Genomic DNA, 17,225 nt, shown 5'->3' on the forward strand with positions numbered 1-17,225 from the left:
GGGTTAGTTAGTGTGTCCATGTTTAAATAAATGTCATTAACAAAGGATTGATTTTAGTCGCCTGTTGAGTCCAGGTGCATGCCATTTCTATTGTTCAGTTACTGTTGTTATTAATTTGTACTGTAACTCTTGAATGTTTAATGATAAGTGCTTTGGTTAGATTGGGATTTTTTTCACCGCTTTGGTCAGCCTGTGCCGATCGTGTATGTTTATCATTTGGTTTTAAGATTAATTTACGTGATATTAAAATTTTTAATATAGGGAAATAAACTTTCTAACTTTACCAAAAGGTGTGGTTATTCATGGTCACATGGGCAATGGTGTGTTAAGTTTACTGATTCAAAGTTTCTGGTAATGATTTGTTAAACCAAGTTGTGTTGTCGATGGTTATGTCATGAGTAAAGTTTGTGTCCATGGTGGAACACTATCAGCGGAGTCAAAAAGGTCCATCGAACTTCTAACGCGTCCCCTTATAAATGAATTAGCAAAGGCCAAATAAGGCCAGGCACGCGCACACCATTCTCACATTAATAGATTCTCCTTTCATCCCTATTGTGCTCTGCCCTGCCTTAAAAGGTTTTCTGAAGCGAGAATAGAATATTTATGTACAAATTAATACACAGCATAAGGAGAGAAAGAAGGAAATAAAGAGCAGATGGGCAAATGTCGGAAACAAGTGAACCTTGTCATAAATTCAACATTTGTCAGGAGAGGTGCAATCCCTGATCCTTTTGTAGGATATATGATCCGCACTCCTGCCAGTCCTAAAATGTCATGCACTCAATGTCAGTTACACTGGTGGCCATAAAAATTACTAGGTATATCAAGGCCCTGCAACAACCAAAGACTTCTCTGGACAGAAGTGCAATTCCACTGTTCTTCCCATTTCCCCTTTTCTGCTCCTTTGTCCCCCAAACCAAATATCTCTACTTCTTTATACGGTTATCTTTCACTCTTCCTTCCTTTGCAATCTTTACCTTTCCATCAGTCACACTCTATTTGCCCCCCCCCCCTTTTTTTTTTTTTAACGTTTTATGCTTTCTTGCTCCTGGTCATGCTTTACATTGGAGAATATCCTAGGGCTAAAATTTCCTGAACAGGAATGCGTTTTCTGCATTACTAGTGCAAACCAACAGAAATTACAAAAGCATTGCCATCTCTGTTCCCCTGAGTATTTTCTGCTCTCCAAGAGGAGCTCCATGGAATCTGGATTTATAAAGTGGAGGGGAACAAGAGTAGGAGGAAAGGTGAGTGAACGGGAGTGCCCTGCCCAAGGAATTCCAATGCCCCTGGATAAAATTCCACCAATTCTGAAGGACCAAAGAGACACATAGCCCAAGCAGGTTTAGCAAGAAAAACAATTCTGAAATTGAGATTTAGAGACACTAGTGGAGCATGGTAGGAAAAGTCCTTTGAAGAGAATTTTGGTTCTTCCGTATAGTAAAGCTGTTATTGAAGCTTTTATAAACTAGCAAGATTCACCCACAGAGCCATCCAATTACAAATATAACCAAGAAAAATCAAATCAAACAAATAACAGAAAGAATCAAACATCAAAAACATAAGTTGTAAGCCTTTGTGGAGGCGACAAATAGAGCTCCAAACACAGTGTAGAAAGTAGAGAATTTAAAACCGGGGCAGCCAGGTCAGTAAATAAAAAAATAAGAATTGTTTTCTTTTTTGAAGCTGGACATCCCCACTCTCAGAAAATTCCACCTTTTAGTCAATTTCTGTTCCCTGCCCTCTTAAAAACATAAAGAAAGGAGCGCAACCATAAACTGCAATTGGGCATCAAGGATTAATTAATGTATACTGTGATCAAACTGTACCACCTAGGTCATGGCACAAACAAGTGCAGCGTGCAGAACTTCCTTAAAGGGAAGAAGACAGAATAAAGGGAGGCAGCTAGTACTTCATTTACACACTTCAAGTTAAATAAGACAAGATCGTAATCCTTAATGCAAGTCAGAAGCATAAGCTTCCAGGAATCAGATGAATATGAGACCTAGACATGGGTCTTCAGACTCAGTCTGGAGAATATAATGAAGCCTAAACAAGCATTCGCAAAGCCAATATGCCAGATGTGCTGTCTGGTAGCCTTTGATCTAAAAACCATCCCTGGCTAGCTAACACTGGTTCCTAAGTGGGCAATTTCGACAAGCCAAGGTGGGCATGAACAAACATCCTGCTGTCAGAAGGTAGTCAGTATTGGAAGGTCTTAGCTTACAGCAGTACTGGCCACCAAGTCCTCTATCACCTGAAGGCAATTCCACAGGTACTGGATGTCTCTGAGGGGAGACAGAAAAATAAACACACAAAACCGAAACAAGTAACCATTACATCCCATGGTGCCTCCTTAAACAAGTTAAACAACAGCGGTGAAATGAAGGAGTCCAGATGGACTCTAAAGAAGACCAAGACCAATCCAGAGTCAGTTTACAAGTTCCATTATATCCTATGGCACTCATTTTCCATTATATCCTACGGAACTGGTAATACAGCGGATGGGGTTTCCGTCACGTTTGTGAAAGAGTAATCCCCTCCTCCAACGTCGTAATCAGGCCCTGAGTATGGATATTCTTTTACCACCTCTAGTTATCCCCATCAAAAAAACCAAGACCTGGGAGATTTAACACCTCTAACTCCCAGTATCATAATTTTAGTGTTCCTCTCATTGACTGAACAATTATGTGCATGTGGAAAGGAAGCTAAAATGTCAAGTTGCATCTAGAGCCATTAATACCAAGTCATCAGCATACAAAGATGAATCCTCCCTAGATCCAATTTTGGAGGTTCTGTAAAACTCTGGCTTAACATAGATGGAAAATCAGACATAGAGAAAATAACAAAGGGGCTAATATACAACCTTGTTTGAAACCGTTGTTTAGAGGAATTTTATCAGACTTTTCGTTACCATTGCCCAAAAGTACTTTTAACCAATAATGTAAATGACGAACGATCAAGGGGCACATCGGATTGCAGAGTTTCACAAGTCTACGCCACAGTGTCAATCGGTCTACAGAATCAAAAGCACTACTAAAATCAACTCTCTGTCTTCATTTTCCACACTGTGACATACTTTTCACTCAGCATGCACAAGGACACAATGTTGACTATTGTGCAACAAGCCTTGCAAAAGCCTGACTCTTCAATAGGCAAAATCTAGGCAGCATTCACCCAAGACACTAAGGGCCTGGTTACCACCTTGATGGATGGGTTACTCTGTCACAAACGTGACGGATATCCCGTCCTCTGTATTACAAGTTCCATTATATCCTAATTAACTTGTAAAAGGGCAGGCGGGATATCCATCAAATTGGTGTTGGAGTATCCCATCCACAAAAGTTGTAATTAGCCCTTAAATGATTTAGTAAATGATTTAGTAAACATTTAGCAAGAATCTTCCCGGTGACATCTAAACGTGCAATTGGACTATAATTTTTTGTTTTCTTTTTTTTTTTTAGAAGATTCCGATCTCCTTTTTAGGTTGAATTTGCTAATGACATCTCAGGGACATTCTGAAAGCTTCCCTGGAAATGTATCCTGTTGCTTACCACAGGCTTTGTGGTTTGTAACTCACATTGTCTTGATTTCTATTTGCTGGCTTTATTTGTTTTAGGCTGTCCAGCTTCAGTTTATCCCTTCTGTTGACCAAAGCTTATTTACAGTATCCTTCCGAGTGCTTCCTTTCTGTAAACAGACCTTTAAATCTTGTTCTTATCTTGTCATGTCTGCTGTGCATTCAAAGACAGAGGTCAAATATCAGGCTTGGTCTTCCAAAGGAGCTTGGTGTTTACTTTTCTTCTTCTGACTTCAAAGTGAGGATATCGGTGACAATCATGCTGGCAACGGGGGTAATTCTGACAACTCTGAAGTTTGGTGGAAACAAATATTTTAATGCCATCAAAACAAATCAGTACAATACACTGGGAGATGACATTTCCACACATTACAGTTATGGGGCGCTGTATACCTTTATTAGTATAACTATATGTCTGTGCAAGCGTAATTGGCAATTTCAATTGAAGATGCATTTGTCTGCAATGGATGTGAGCTACCACACCATGCATACTTCACTCCACTCTGCACCACTACACGCCTCTGCACCACTCTACATTGCATCACTGTACTTTACTCTACGCCACTTCAATCCATGCACTCTACCCCATTTTCAACTACAATGAACCACTTAACTCTTTGGAACTCCACGCCACAACCCTAAACTCTATGTCACTGCACTCTACACTAATGCACTCTACTCTGTGCCACTCCACTCTAAGCCAGTGCACTCTATGCCATTTACTATGAGCCACTCTAATCCCCTCTGCACTACTGCACTCTACCCTGCACCACTCCAACATGCGCCACTTCACTCTACTCTGAAAACAATCAACTTTGCGCCACTCCCCTCTGTGCCACTCTACACCACTGCATTTTACTCTAACTAGTACACCTATGCAATCCACTCCACACCACTTTACTCAAAACCAATGCACTCTTCACCACTATGCTCTATGCCAATCTACTCTGCAACCCTGAACTCTGTGCCACTGTACTCTACTTTGCAACACTGAGCCATTGCACTCTATACCACTACATCCTACACCATTGTTCTCTATGTCACTGCATTCTACGCCATTCTGTTCTGCTTTGCACCACTGCAGTCTATGCCACTGCTCTCTACGTCACTCTACTCTGTACCACAGCACTCTACAACAGTCTACTCTGCATCACTGCATTCTCCGACACTCTACTCTGCACCACTCCACTCTACACCTTTGCACTCTACGCCAATCTACTTTAAGCCACTGATCTACACCACTGCTTAACTCTACCCTGAAACAATCTACTCTATGCCACTGCACTCTACGTCACTGCACTCTAAGACACTCTACTCTGCAACACTACACTCTGCCACTGAACGCTGCGTCACTCTGAGCCATTGCACTCTGTGGCGCTGCACTCTGCGCCACTGCACTCTATGCCACTCTAATCCACTGTGCACCACATCACTCTACTCCACTTTAAACCTCTACTATGCACCATTCTACCCTATGCCAATGCACTCTTCTTTAATATGCATCACATCACTCTACACCACTCCAGTCTAGGCAATTCCATTCTACTCTGCACCACACCACTCTACACCAGTGCACTCTAAGTCATTACTCTATGCCACTCCACTCTACCTTGCACCACTCTACTCCGCTCTACTGTGAGACAACCTACGATATGCAACTGCACTGTACACCACTCTACTCTGCACCACTGTACTCTATGCCACTCCTCTCTACAGCACTCTACTCTGTAACACTCTATGCCACTCTGCACCACTGCACTTCACTGCGCTCTAAGCCACTGCACCACTTCAATTTACCCTGCACCACTTCATTCTACTATGAAACAATCTACTCTATGACACTGTACACTGCCACACTACTCCACCCTGAGCCACTACACTCTATGCCACTGCAACCTAAGCTGCACCACTCCACACCACTCTACTCTACCCCAATGCACTATAGGCCACTATAATCAAAACCAATCCACTTTACGCCACAGCACTCTAGATCACTCCACTCCATTCTACAACACTCCACTCTGACGCTCTACTAAATTAAATTCTACTCCACTCTGCTCTATGCCACTCCACAACACTATGCAACTCCCTCTACGCCACTCATGCCACTTTACTCCACTCTATTCTACGACACAGTACTCCACTCTAACCCACTCTACGCCACACCACTCTGACACTCCATGACACTACTCCACTCTATGCCACCCTCTACGTCACTCCACTCTGTTCTACACCCCTCCTCAACAATCTATGCCACTCCATGACAGTCTACTCCACTCCTTGACACTCAACTTCCCACCATGCAACCCATGTCTACTCTACACCACTCCACGACTCTACGCCAACCCATAACACTCAACACCACTCTCCTTTACGCCACTAACTTTTATTCATGGTGAATAGCTACCAAGGAGGTGAACTACATGACTAAAACATATTGTCAAAGCCAATTGGTCTTGCATGGGCAAGACCTATTGGCTTTGTCAATGCTTTACTATAATGGTGTATAATATTAATACCATGCCAAGACTTGAGTATTACATCTGCCTCCAAGCAGTTTCCTTTATCACAGCTCTTCACTATGCCCCTAAAGGAGAAGAAAATGGAAAGAGAAGAAAGAAGATCCCTTTAACTAACCCTTGGGCCACTAATTGCTCTAATGAGGAGCAGGAGGTGAAATTATCTTGGACAGGTCCATCTCGATGGCTTCCATAAAATAAATACATACATTTCAGAATATTGAGACTAAAGGTAATAGCCAATAAGCAAACTAGAAAGTACTGAACAGGTTGTCAGTGATCATTCCAAGAAGTAAGGAGAGTATCTACTATAGTGGAAAAAGTCGGCTTTGGCCAGTAACTTTCAATGGGGTTTTAAGATTTTGCTTTAAATTCTAGAATTCATCTGGGGAGGCATGACTTGGGGCACTACGAAGCGAGATGTGCGTCTGCGATGCTCCTGGACAACATCCCAGTTATGGCAGACAGCCTGAATAAAAAACACCAATAATAGCACTCACTGACCGTGGAACACTCCTTGTGGCTGCAGACATTAGGAAAAGGTGATTACAAATCCCCTTGGCAGAGGATGATAATGGATTCAACTTGGAGCCTGGCCTACCATCAAAATCCCAGGATGACGCCAAACATGAGGGCACTGTTAAAGCACAGATCGGAGGGGCAAGTGAAGTGTGGCATTAAGCAGTCTAGACAGAATGACTCAGCCTGCCTTGTGGTGTGGGAGATGGGTTGCCCCACATTGCAGTGAAGAGGCAGCAGGCTATAAAGGGGCTATAAACCGCAGTCAAACACTCAAGAGGGAGGTCCAGGACAGGCAGAACGACCAGTCAGGTAGATTAAGTCCTTTATGGGCACTACACAGGTAAGAAACAGGACAGTGGGGTTGAGTGAGGATAAAAGAGGAGAATAAGAAGACACCATGAGTGCAGCCCGCTAACCTGCTGCACTGCTGTGGGATGCAATGTCCCCCTCCCCCCATGTGAGCAGAGAAGAAACAAAGCAGTAGGGTCCCACTTCAAGCTGTCTGTACACAGATATTATCTATTGCACAAATGCCGGTCTGAAAGCATGGAAAGATAAACAACAACACCCACTCCCCATCCCGCCTAAACACCACCTTTGTTGTTAGCAGTAGGGATGGTTGGGCAATGCAAAAATCACAACTGAACTATAGCTCTGAGAGGCCAATAACTGTGGGTCTGAATAGACATCTGCTGAAGTAGCGTATATGCCCTAAGAGTCGGTGTGCTTCTGTAAAGTGGCTGGGGAGTGGATGTAGTGGATACGTGCAGTGGGACCAGATGGAGCCCCTTGCCTAAACACATTTGAAACTGCATGGGTAATACTGTCAAATAATAGTCCGTATGCTAAGGAACACACTGCTCGATTGGCAAGAGCTCTTCATAATAGAGTGAAAGCACCCCTCTCTTGTCAAATGGCTTCCGGGGACAGAATGGTGAGGCCCCAAACCAGTAAAATGCAACCCATTCAGGAGATCTCTAGGCCGCAAACCTCCAGGGGGAAAGAAGAGAGGGATTTATTGAGAAATGACCAAATCCACTCTTATCTTAAACAGAAGGGAATAAACGTAACACATAGCCTTGCTACAGGAATCCCATATTGTACAGGATAAGGGGATGAAACTCCAAAAACAGCACAGGGTCCAGATCTATACCATCAACTATTCAGCCAATGCCAGTGGTATAATAATCTGGGTGAAAACGGGGAACTCCCTCAGGATTCAGTCCCAGACACGGACCCAAAGGGATGATTTTGCCTGTTGAAGACTCAACTTGATGGCTTCCCTATAATCACAGGCAGCATTAATGCTCCTAATTCCGATCAGCCAACATTTTTCCATATATTATAATCTCATCTCCAAGCTGAACACACATACCATTTCTTCTTGATGAGGATTTTAATTGTGTACAAAATCCATCCATCCACCGCTCCCACCTCCACTTCCCTCTGCCCTGACAACGTCCAAAGCACACAGCCCAGCATCTCTTGGCTTTAAAAAATGGTCCCTGACTAATGTTTGGCAGCCCCTGAACCCGAGGATCAAACTCTACTCCTACTGGACAGGACTGTCTGCTCCTTGTCCCTCAGTCCCTATACTGCCTCCCCAGATTTCCTCGGCAGGGAACTGTCCAACTGCAGTCCCTTGATACTAAGCCTTGGCAGGAACCCCCCCACTAGTTCCCAAGAGGCGCCTGCAGGCTTCTGCCCTGGAAGACCTGCCCATCAGAGACATGATTCTAGACCAGCTTTTAAAATATCCTGAGAACAATGATGGCACATCCTCTTCAGTGGCCACCACGTAGGAGGTCTTCAAAGTGGTTACTCGCGGTACTTGCATCCGTATGGTGCCCTAAGTGTACAAAATAGTACTCTGTGAGCTGGATGTGGCTGAAGACGACTACATCACCATGGAGAGGTGGGAAACCGAGGATCCTACAATTAGGCCCTTGGTGGGCCAGCTCTATGAGACCAAGTTCCAGCTTATGGAGTAGCTCTGATGCTTTGACTATACCTCCTACCTGACCCACACACATGCCGAGGGTGACAAGTCCAGTTGTCTCCTGACGTGGTTCACCAGCAGCCTCAAGCAGTATCCATCCTTTGTACAGATGGCACCCTTCTCAATTCTCAACAAGCCATACATGAGACCTTCACCAGCTACTATAGGATTCTGTATCACCCTTTGCCTGGAATGCAATCAGACTTGATACAGACTTTACCAGTGGCAGCCCCACTCCCTGGTCTCACCCCGGAAAAGTTTGGCCCCAGATAACCCCATCACCACTCAGGATGCAAAGGCAGCGTTAACAGGGTTAGAGACAGCAAATTACCTGCAACGGATGGTCTTCCGACCAAATTCTGTAAGACGTACAGGGGCTCCGGGTCCTTAAAATGACCAGGTTGTATGAAGGCTTGTATGAAGGCATGTTGGAGGGTGGGCGCCTTCCGGCTAGCCTGTGCAAAGCCTTAATAGTCTCACTCTCGAAACCAGGGAAAGGCACCACCGACCTTGCCTTGTATCACCCTATCTCTATTCTAAACATGAATTACAAATTCCTTAGTAAGAATCCCAGCCACCCACATCCAGCGAGTGCCATCTCGACTAGTACACGCAAACCAAAATGGTTTAATGACAGGCAGGAAGATGACTTTGAATATCTGACTACTTTACCGAGTCATGGAAATCGACAGAGGGTTGCTGGCCCCGAGCTTCTATCCTAGTGCTGGACTTTCAAAAGCCATTTCAATACCCTCATTTGGTATTATCGCTTTCGCATCTTTTCCAAATCTGGCTTTGGGTCGGGAAATATTGCCCAGTCTGCATGTTGTACACAGATCCTACAGTCAGTGTCAAGACCAAGGGCCTTCTCTCCGAATCCATCCCAGTGGGCAGTAAGAAAAGGCAGGGCTGCCCACTCTCACCTGTTCTAATTCCTTTAACGATTGAGACGCTGGCAACCTGGTTAGATAGTGTGGCACAGAGGGGGGGCATCCCTCTGCCTGACAGAATCCATATAATATCATTAAACACGGCTGATGTCCTCTTTTATCTCAAGGTCTTATCGCAAAATCACTTCTGCATAGCTGACCTAAAGACAAAGTTTAGTGCAGCCTCTGGGACTGATGGGACAAATTTTGTATTTTCCCTAAAGTTGGGTGAGAGCGCACCCCCTTTCCCTACCTCTGCATCTGTACAGAACCTGCTCCACAGGACTCTGACAACAGAGGTCTTGTCACTTTGGTCACAGGTGACCTTTTTGTGGTTCCTCCCATTATCTGTAATTGTCCTCTTCACTGTATTCAAGATGGTCATGCTTCTTTGCCTCCTGTACTATTTCGCCAACCTCCTAATCAACAACTCCTGGAAGTTCTTCCAGGAACTACACAAGCTCCTGGGTGATTTAATATGACAAGACTCTCGCAGGAGGGTGGCTAACTCAAAACTGCAGCTCCTGACAGACCACGCAGGCCTTGAGCCCCCAACTTTGAATATTACTATATGGCAGCCCAATTGAAGTGGCTCTCCTAGTGGCTTGCTGACTGCTTCCTTGAGGAAACCTGCATGATGGGCCCACTACTCACCCACACTGAATTACTATCACTAGTAATCCCAGGATCTTGCCTAACCATGGCCACACACCCCTCCTCCGGGTGGCCTTTACCTGTTTTACAAAAGCTTTAAGGGCTATGAAACACATTCTTCCCTACACACCTGCGATACCTATTCTTGTCCTTCAGACAAGTCGGGATTTGCACACCTGGGACCAGGCCGGGATCCTCACTCTGGAAAACCTATTCCAAAATGGTGAACTGCACACTTTCCTAACCCTGCTGGAACAACATGGGCTGTATGAGGGGCAACTTCTCCTCTATGTCTCCTTAAAGGGAGGACTTAGGGATACCTGGGCCGCCTATGACACAGAACCGGCCACTCATCAGCTACTGCAAGCCTTACATACGCTGGGCAGTTGTCGAAGACCAGTAAGCTGGCTTCAAGTGCTTTGGTGGCTTTGACATACACCTTGCTGAGGCTGGTGAGAGATACCTGGGAAGCAGAGTTCAACCAAACCCTCCACAATAAGAGAGTGGGTTAAAGCGTTGCCATACCCAAGGATGGTTTTGCGGAATGCCCGCCTTGAACTCATTCAGTTTTATGTATTACACAGGGCCGACCTCTCCCCTCAGAGGATCACCACAATATTCACTGGAGCCACAAACCTCTGTAACTGATGCATCAGCACCGCAGCAGACATGAAGCACATGCTATGGGATTGCCCTCAATTGCACCCCTTCTGGGACACAGTGTTGTCCAAGCCTGAGATGGTCACAGATTTACAGGAGGCAAGGTCCTGACAGATGGGGGTCCCTCTGCCTATACTGTAGGTCCCATCAACAAATAACAGTAGTGTGTTTATTCAATCTTCCTTATTGTCGCCCTTAGGACCATAACCTTGAAGTAGAAACTCCCAGCACCCCTGTCTCCCGAGGCTTGGTTCCACTTGCTATGTTGCTGGGCGAAAGCCAAAGCCAAGGCTCTCCGCAGAGGAGATACAGGGCCTAGACCGCCACCTTATAGCCCAAGACTAGGATGCACAGCTCTTTAGACTAACGGACCCTCCCGACTGCAGGGATTCTGAGCCAGAGACCTCTAGAACCCCATCCAGTCCTTCAAATAGCAATACCGGTTCCGCTCACGTAATTCTCAATAGCTAGAGGACCATCTAGGGCTGCCTCACAATACTGTGGGGTAGCTCTGAGCATTGGCTGGCTGGCTGTCCCTCGCGTGAAGACTGGTACTCAACTCCACAGGGTCTTCTATCACATTACCCCTCAATAGTTTAGGCCCTATGAGTGGCATTCACTGCCAATCGTACTCAAGACACTGGGCTCACACAGGGAATTGATTTTCATAATATTTACGCCCCCTCTTTTGTATCACGGGCCACATCCTTGAAATCTTCCACCAAGCTGGGCAGCCAAGTCACCGTCCATCTCCACCCCTGTTACCAGCGGCCATGCTTCAAAGACCCATTATCATCCGACTATCATGTTATGCTCTAGTATTATACATTTGTTGTCCAAAAATTAATAAAAATGTAAAATAAATTAAAGCAACAGCAAAACTCCTTTCTGTACTACATTATACAGTGATAAGCTTACTGGGGACCTTGGCTGTTGAGAGCAAAGATGGGACAAGGTGGCAAATACACCTCTAACGGACGGCCAACCGCAAAACCTGTCAAGACTAACCTAGTGCATTTCATTACAAGCGCAAACTATTGCACTTTAAGTATTTATATAAATTAGATTATACTCCAAATAGGCTTTAACATATGTACCCAGATACCACTACGCAGTGCGTTCAATGTAACTTTGACAGGAATGATTTTTACACCAGGCACAGCTATACCGTAGCGTACAGGCATCTGGAGAGCAAACTATTACCAGAACTGAAACGTGGGCTGCTTCAGGAAGCCCAAGAGACCCAATAGTGGTGTTAGCAGCTGGGGATACACTTGAACTTCCAAACATCACAAGAACGTTTGTTTCTATTGCCTTAATCTTAGCAAAATGCAGAGTTGTGCTTTGCTGAGGTAAGAATATACCATGAGTAATATACAGGATTCCTTTTTTGGTAAAACGGCGTGACGTTGAAGGTAGGTGAGAGAAGTCAATCCTACTGCATAACTGCTGAACAATGATCTGAACTCTGAGTATGGAAACACAGGGACATAGATGGATGATTTATAGTGTTTATGACTGATGGGATAGGAAGGATACTTGCACTGCTAGCAGGTGTGCTCACCTATACTGAGTATCTGGCTATATGTGACTTGTATCCTGACTCTGACATTGGACCTGATGTCACACTAATCTACTATGTGCATGAAGGGCTATGCTTATCTGTGACAATGAATGGTCCAGGACCTGTCCTGTGTCCTGGAGACGTTCACAATGATTGCCCTAATAGTCAACAGAGAGACACTATCCTCATCCCACGTGTACACAAAAAGCAGTGGTGGCAAAGTACTATGTTTTGTGATTGATAGTGTGACCAGACCCTTTTATCTGTGTCAGTGAGTGTGGACTATGGACTTCTTTTGTGTAAAGTTCTGCTGTTACACGTGATCCAGAACCTTGCACTGTCAGCCTGTGTGTATGTCAAGTGAATGTGTGTTTAAGGTATGGAGGTAGTACATACGTAGCAGTACGACTCTAGGTGTTTAAGAGTCCCTGCACTGAAGCAGTGCCGTCCATTTTGGAAGTCCCTGGCTTAGTATGGCACAAGATGGAGGACAGCTTTCCCAGGCAGTGGTAGTGTATTGCCTGCATTCCTGTGGCTGGAGAGTGAAGATCCTGACAAAGTGCGGAGGACGGAGACAGAGCTCCCTCTAGAAATTCCATATAGACTTTATTTGCAAAGGTTTGTCAATTAGTTCTTCCTGAGCACTGCTATGAGGTTGATGGTAGGGCTGAAAGATGGAACTGCACTTTCGGTTGTTTACGGTGATGACATTTCTAAATCAAGCTGATCCTTTTATGGCACTGAATACAGCTTTAAACATTCGGATGATAGCCAAGTACAGAAAACTCACACTTCCCTAGTTGTATGGAGACAGCCCCAGTGTTACCTGCTGTGAGAAGAATCCCTTCAGACACAGGCTGTGTCTGGAGAGCAGCCTGACAAGGGCACCACCAACTGGTTCTGAAGTTTAAGACAGTGGATCCACATCCACTGTCTGATAAGTGTGTATAGTGATGATATCCAATCAATCTAATTTGTTCCAGTCCCTTGACATTCGCGACCAAATATGGGAGTGCTCCACACAGAACTTTAATAGAGCTGCTGTGTAAACAAGCTAGTTAGTGTCCGCTTTACAGCCAGTCTCCCGGAGGTGAGGAGGCATCACTTGAAATCTGCACTTTCTGCTTGATGATCTAAGGATATGCCTAGTGCCTAGAATCCTGCTTGCTGAGAGTGGGAAGGAGTGTCCCTAGCCTTGCAGGAGAAGAGACTCTGAAGGAGGGAAAAAACCCACACTGTGTTCCTGGTGTGTGGAGCACCCAGAGGAAGCAGACAGTATCAGAAAGCAAAGCTGTGATCGGCCTGTACCATGAGTGGGTCTCAAGGTATTTCTGTGCAGTTCCTATACGAGAACTGCCCCAAAGGTTGCAGTAAATCAAGTGCTGGCATGTTCATTGTCAGTCACTGCAGCGATGGTCTAGGGCTGCCAACACCAGAAAAAACAAAAAGACGTGTTGCCACTCGGTCAGCCTAATCGGCCTCAGAAGCTACCACTGTGAACATGAGAGGCCGCAACTGTGCATTGCGTTAGGGAGCCTGACTGGCTTGGGTGGCAGGACGTGCATGTCACCGCTATAAATCTGATGGGCCAAGGCGATTACAACTATATGAGAAGCCGGGCCTTGGCACTTGAAACTGCTGAGCTGAGCGACAATACGAGAGAGAGGCTACTGATAAGACAGAAGGACATTAAAAGGATTCACCTGCGGCTGGACCAAAAGGGCTGAGATGCTCTCACAGGCGATTGAGCAAGAGTGTGAGACTTTCTGCCAGGGTAAGAATGGATAGGCTGAGCTGTGCTTCTAAGCCCAATAGAAATAAAAATAAAATAATCTGCGCAAATGCTTCATTCATGTCTCTGCCTTCAGGTACAGGGACTAGGATTTCTTGGGTGTCGAGAAGATACTGGAGCAGGAGGGTGTAGTGCCTTGCAGATATTGTTAAGAACCAGTGAGAGATAAAGTGTGTTCGAGATGAAACTGTGATGGATTCTGGGGATGTTACCCTGGTAGAAAACCATGGACGGAGCGCTCTGGTGTCAGGCTGGTAACCACTGAGCAACGATTGTCCCCAGGCACACCCCGTTGTGTCCCTCAAACTTGCTTTCCAGTGTTTCACCAACAAATGTCCACTTATCCACCAAGTTCAAGTGTATCAGCTCCAGGTTTCATTACCTTGGTTAGGTTAAATCCTAAAGCCCCAACGGACAAGACTGTGCACCAAAGTCTGGTGTGGATTTTAACCCCTAGGCAGTGAAGCAAGATCCTGCCAACCAGTACTGGTATCTCTGTCAGTGGTAACCTGCAAAGCATCACCCACTAACTCTTGACACAGGAATGTGAGTGGTCAAGTTCTAGGGGTCGTGCTCCATAAAGTGTGCCCCATCCAATATGGGAAGCATTAGTGAATATGCATTCTAGTGGCTCTGCTCCAGCCTAATGCCAAAGTGTCCGGATCATGGGTCATAGAGAAGGGTCCCCCATTCTATCAAGGGCTCTCCCTGAGGGAGATCATCATTTTTTTCTGTCTCCCATACACACAGGAGGATCAGGGAAGGTAGAAATAATACATGGGGGACCTCGAGAGCAGCCTCTGTCTAACACAGAAGTCAAATCTAAACCTCTCTAGTTGTTTCCACCACAATCCTAATCTCTCTCAACAACCACGCTCCTGTAGGAGCGCACAAGTCATCACTGCAGACACTTATCCTCATTCTGGATTGGCTTCAGGCACATGTGAATACCTCATCCTTTCCTTCTGACAGGAGATCCAGTGTGCTTCCTAATTAGTAAATGACTGAGACTGTATTGCTTGATTAAAATAATTGAAAATAAGTAAATTAATAAAAGTAATTTTAAAAAATGTCAGGTTTTACATTTTCTCTTATGACTACTATTCTGAAGAGCAGCTGTTAATGCAATAAAAGCGCAGCCCTGTGGGGCAAGTATTGGGAAGTGAGCCTCTATTTCACATGTAGTCATGGGTCCGCAATGATCTGAAAGTGCAGTGTATAAGACCCTTTGCCTTACCACAGGCACACAATAGATTGTTAGCTACCTTGCTCATTTCTGCTAGGGGGAACTACATAAACTTGAGAACTCGAGAGGCAGACTAGCGGGAGGTGCCCGATAGGCAGGCTTCTACCGCTAAATTACATGTTCTAATGCTTAGGCCTTTAAATATGGGTTTTAGTCAAAAGTGTGCTTCCTAATAGTGCATTGCCCAGAGGCCTGCAATACAGCACATATACTGCAATCACTGTGCACACTTCACTTATATATCAGAGAACACAGAGCTAGAAATAGCCTTCAAAATAATGAAAACTATATGGGTGCAAACCAGAAACTCTTACAAGTGTCTAGTCAAGGCCAGGAGGTGTTTTTTCCTCACATAACCACTCATGCTTTGTAGCCATCTAATGGCCAAAATGTGGTCAAAAACTGCACCATCATTCGTTGTTTTAGCCTTTTAGAAAAAAAACATGGCAGCGATAGCTCCAAAATGTGAAGAACTGTAATGGCAATTATGACAGAACTATGGCTGGTGTGTCAATGACACGCACACTATGTAGGCCGACTGACTCCAACAAAACTAAGGGTCTCCCTCAAAGTATTTGGTAGGACTCAGAGAAACCTGTGTTGATATGGCCAACCCCGCCTAACAAACAAACGTAACTCCAATGTCCTGAACTGGTCCAGCGACTAACAACTGACTGGCAACTACACCAGAAGAAGGCTGCGGCCCAGATCCAGAATTCCCAAACAGCACCATTCCACAAGCTCGAGAAAGTACTGTGCTGTCCTCAAAAGAATTCAGTACCCACCTCTTCCCAGAACTACTTCCACCCACAGGCGGCTAGACACCGATCTAGCAAGTCACTGTACCTTTCATGACACATACTCAATTCTATAAACAAAAATTAAGTATCACAAAATAAAAGTGAGATAGCTAAAATAGGTGGCTTCTGGTGCAAATTTTATTTGTTAAATGTATTTACATCTGCGTGATGTAGGAAAGTAAAGCACACATCCCAAGCTTCCATAATGATTGTCGTGTACGTGACAGAAGCTACACCCCAAGATGAAATAGAATCCTGGTCTGTATCAGATGTCTGTATCAAAATTCAGGCATCCATATCAAAGCCTTCCTGTTTGGGTAGGGTCCTCCAAAATCATACTGGTACTGAAGCAAATACCCGAATATGCCCAGGCTAGTTTTTCTAAAACTGTAAAAAAAATAATTTTGAGCCAAGCATATTTGTTTTCATACGAAGATTTGCGGTAATCGGCCGTGAGCCCTCAAGAATATGTTTTATTGAGTTGTCATCACCGGATGAACTAATGTAAACGTCACCTCCTGTTTACAAAAACAAATAGCAACATAGCTATGTCTCGGAGAGCCACAGAAGTAAAAAAATAAATAAATAAAAAGAGAGGCGTGTTTAGACAACAAACAGGAAGTGAAATGAGGGCAGGGCCCTCTAAGTGAGAACCATTTAATTTGACACTCATCATAGGCAGGTGAAAAGACAGTTAGAGAAAAAATGACTTACAGTGGTTACTTTTTTGTGATTTAGATTTGTTTATAGCCAAACACTCACGTCCCTTCTCACTCTACTTGGTATCAATAACAGAAAGCCGTTGGTTTTTCAAGAAACCACTTTCTGGAAGAGTTTTCTTTATTGAGACGAAGGAACTTAATTTAGAATGATTGAAACGCGGTCTATTGTTTTGGGACGACTTGGTGGCTCTCTGATAAAAGAACACATTCTGCAATAGGGAGTGTGGAATACAACCTT

The 17,225-nt window shown here is 44.7% G+C and overlaps 1 protein-coding gene across 1 annotated transcript in view; it reads right to left on the reverse strand.

Annotated features, from left to right (window-relative positions):
• The window catches only part of TWSG1 (twisted gastrulation BMP signaling modulator 1), an 83,755-nt gene that overhangs the window by 65,986 nt on the left and 544 nt on the right, over positions 1–17,225 (reverse strand). The gene's annotated exons all lie outside the window — the stretch shown is intronic.

Source organism: Pleurodeles waltl, chromosome 2_1, assembly GCF_031143425.1.
Source record: "Pleurodeles waltl isolate 20211129_DDA chromosome 2_1, aPleWal1.hap1.20221129, whole genome shotgun sequence".
In the NCBI taxonomy this organism is placed as follows: Eukaryota; Metazoa; Chordata; class Amphibia; order Caudata; family Salamandridae; genus Pleurodeles; species Pleurodeles waltl.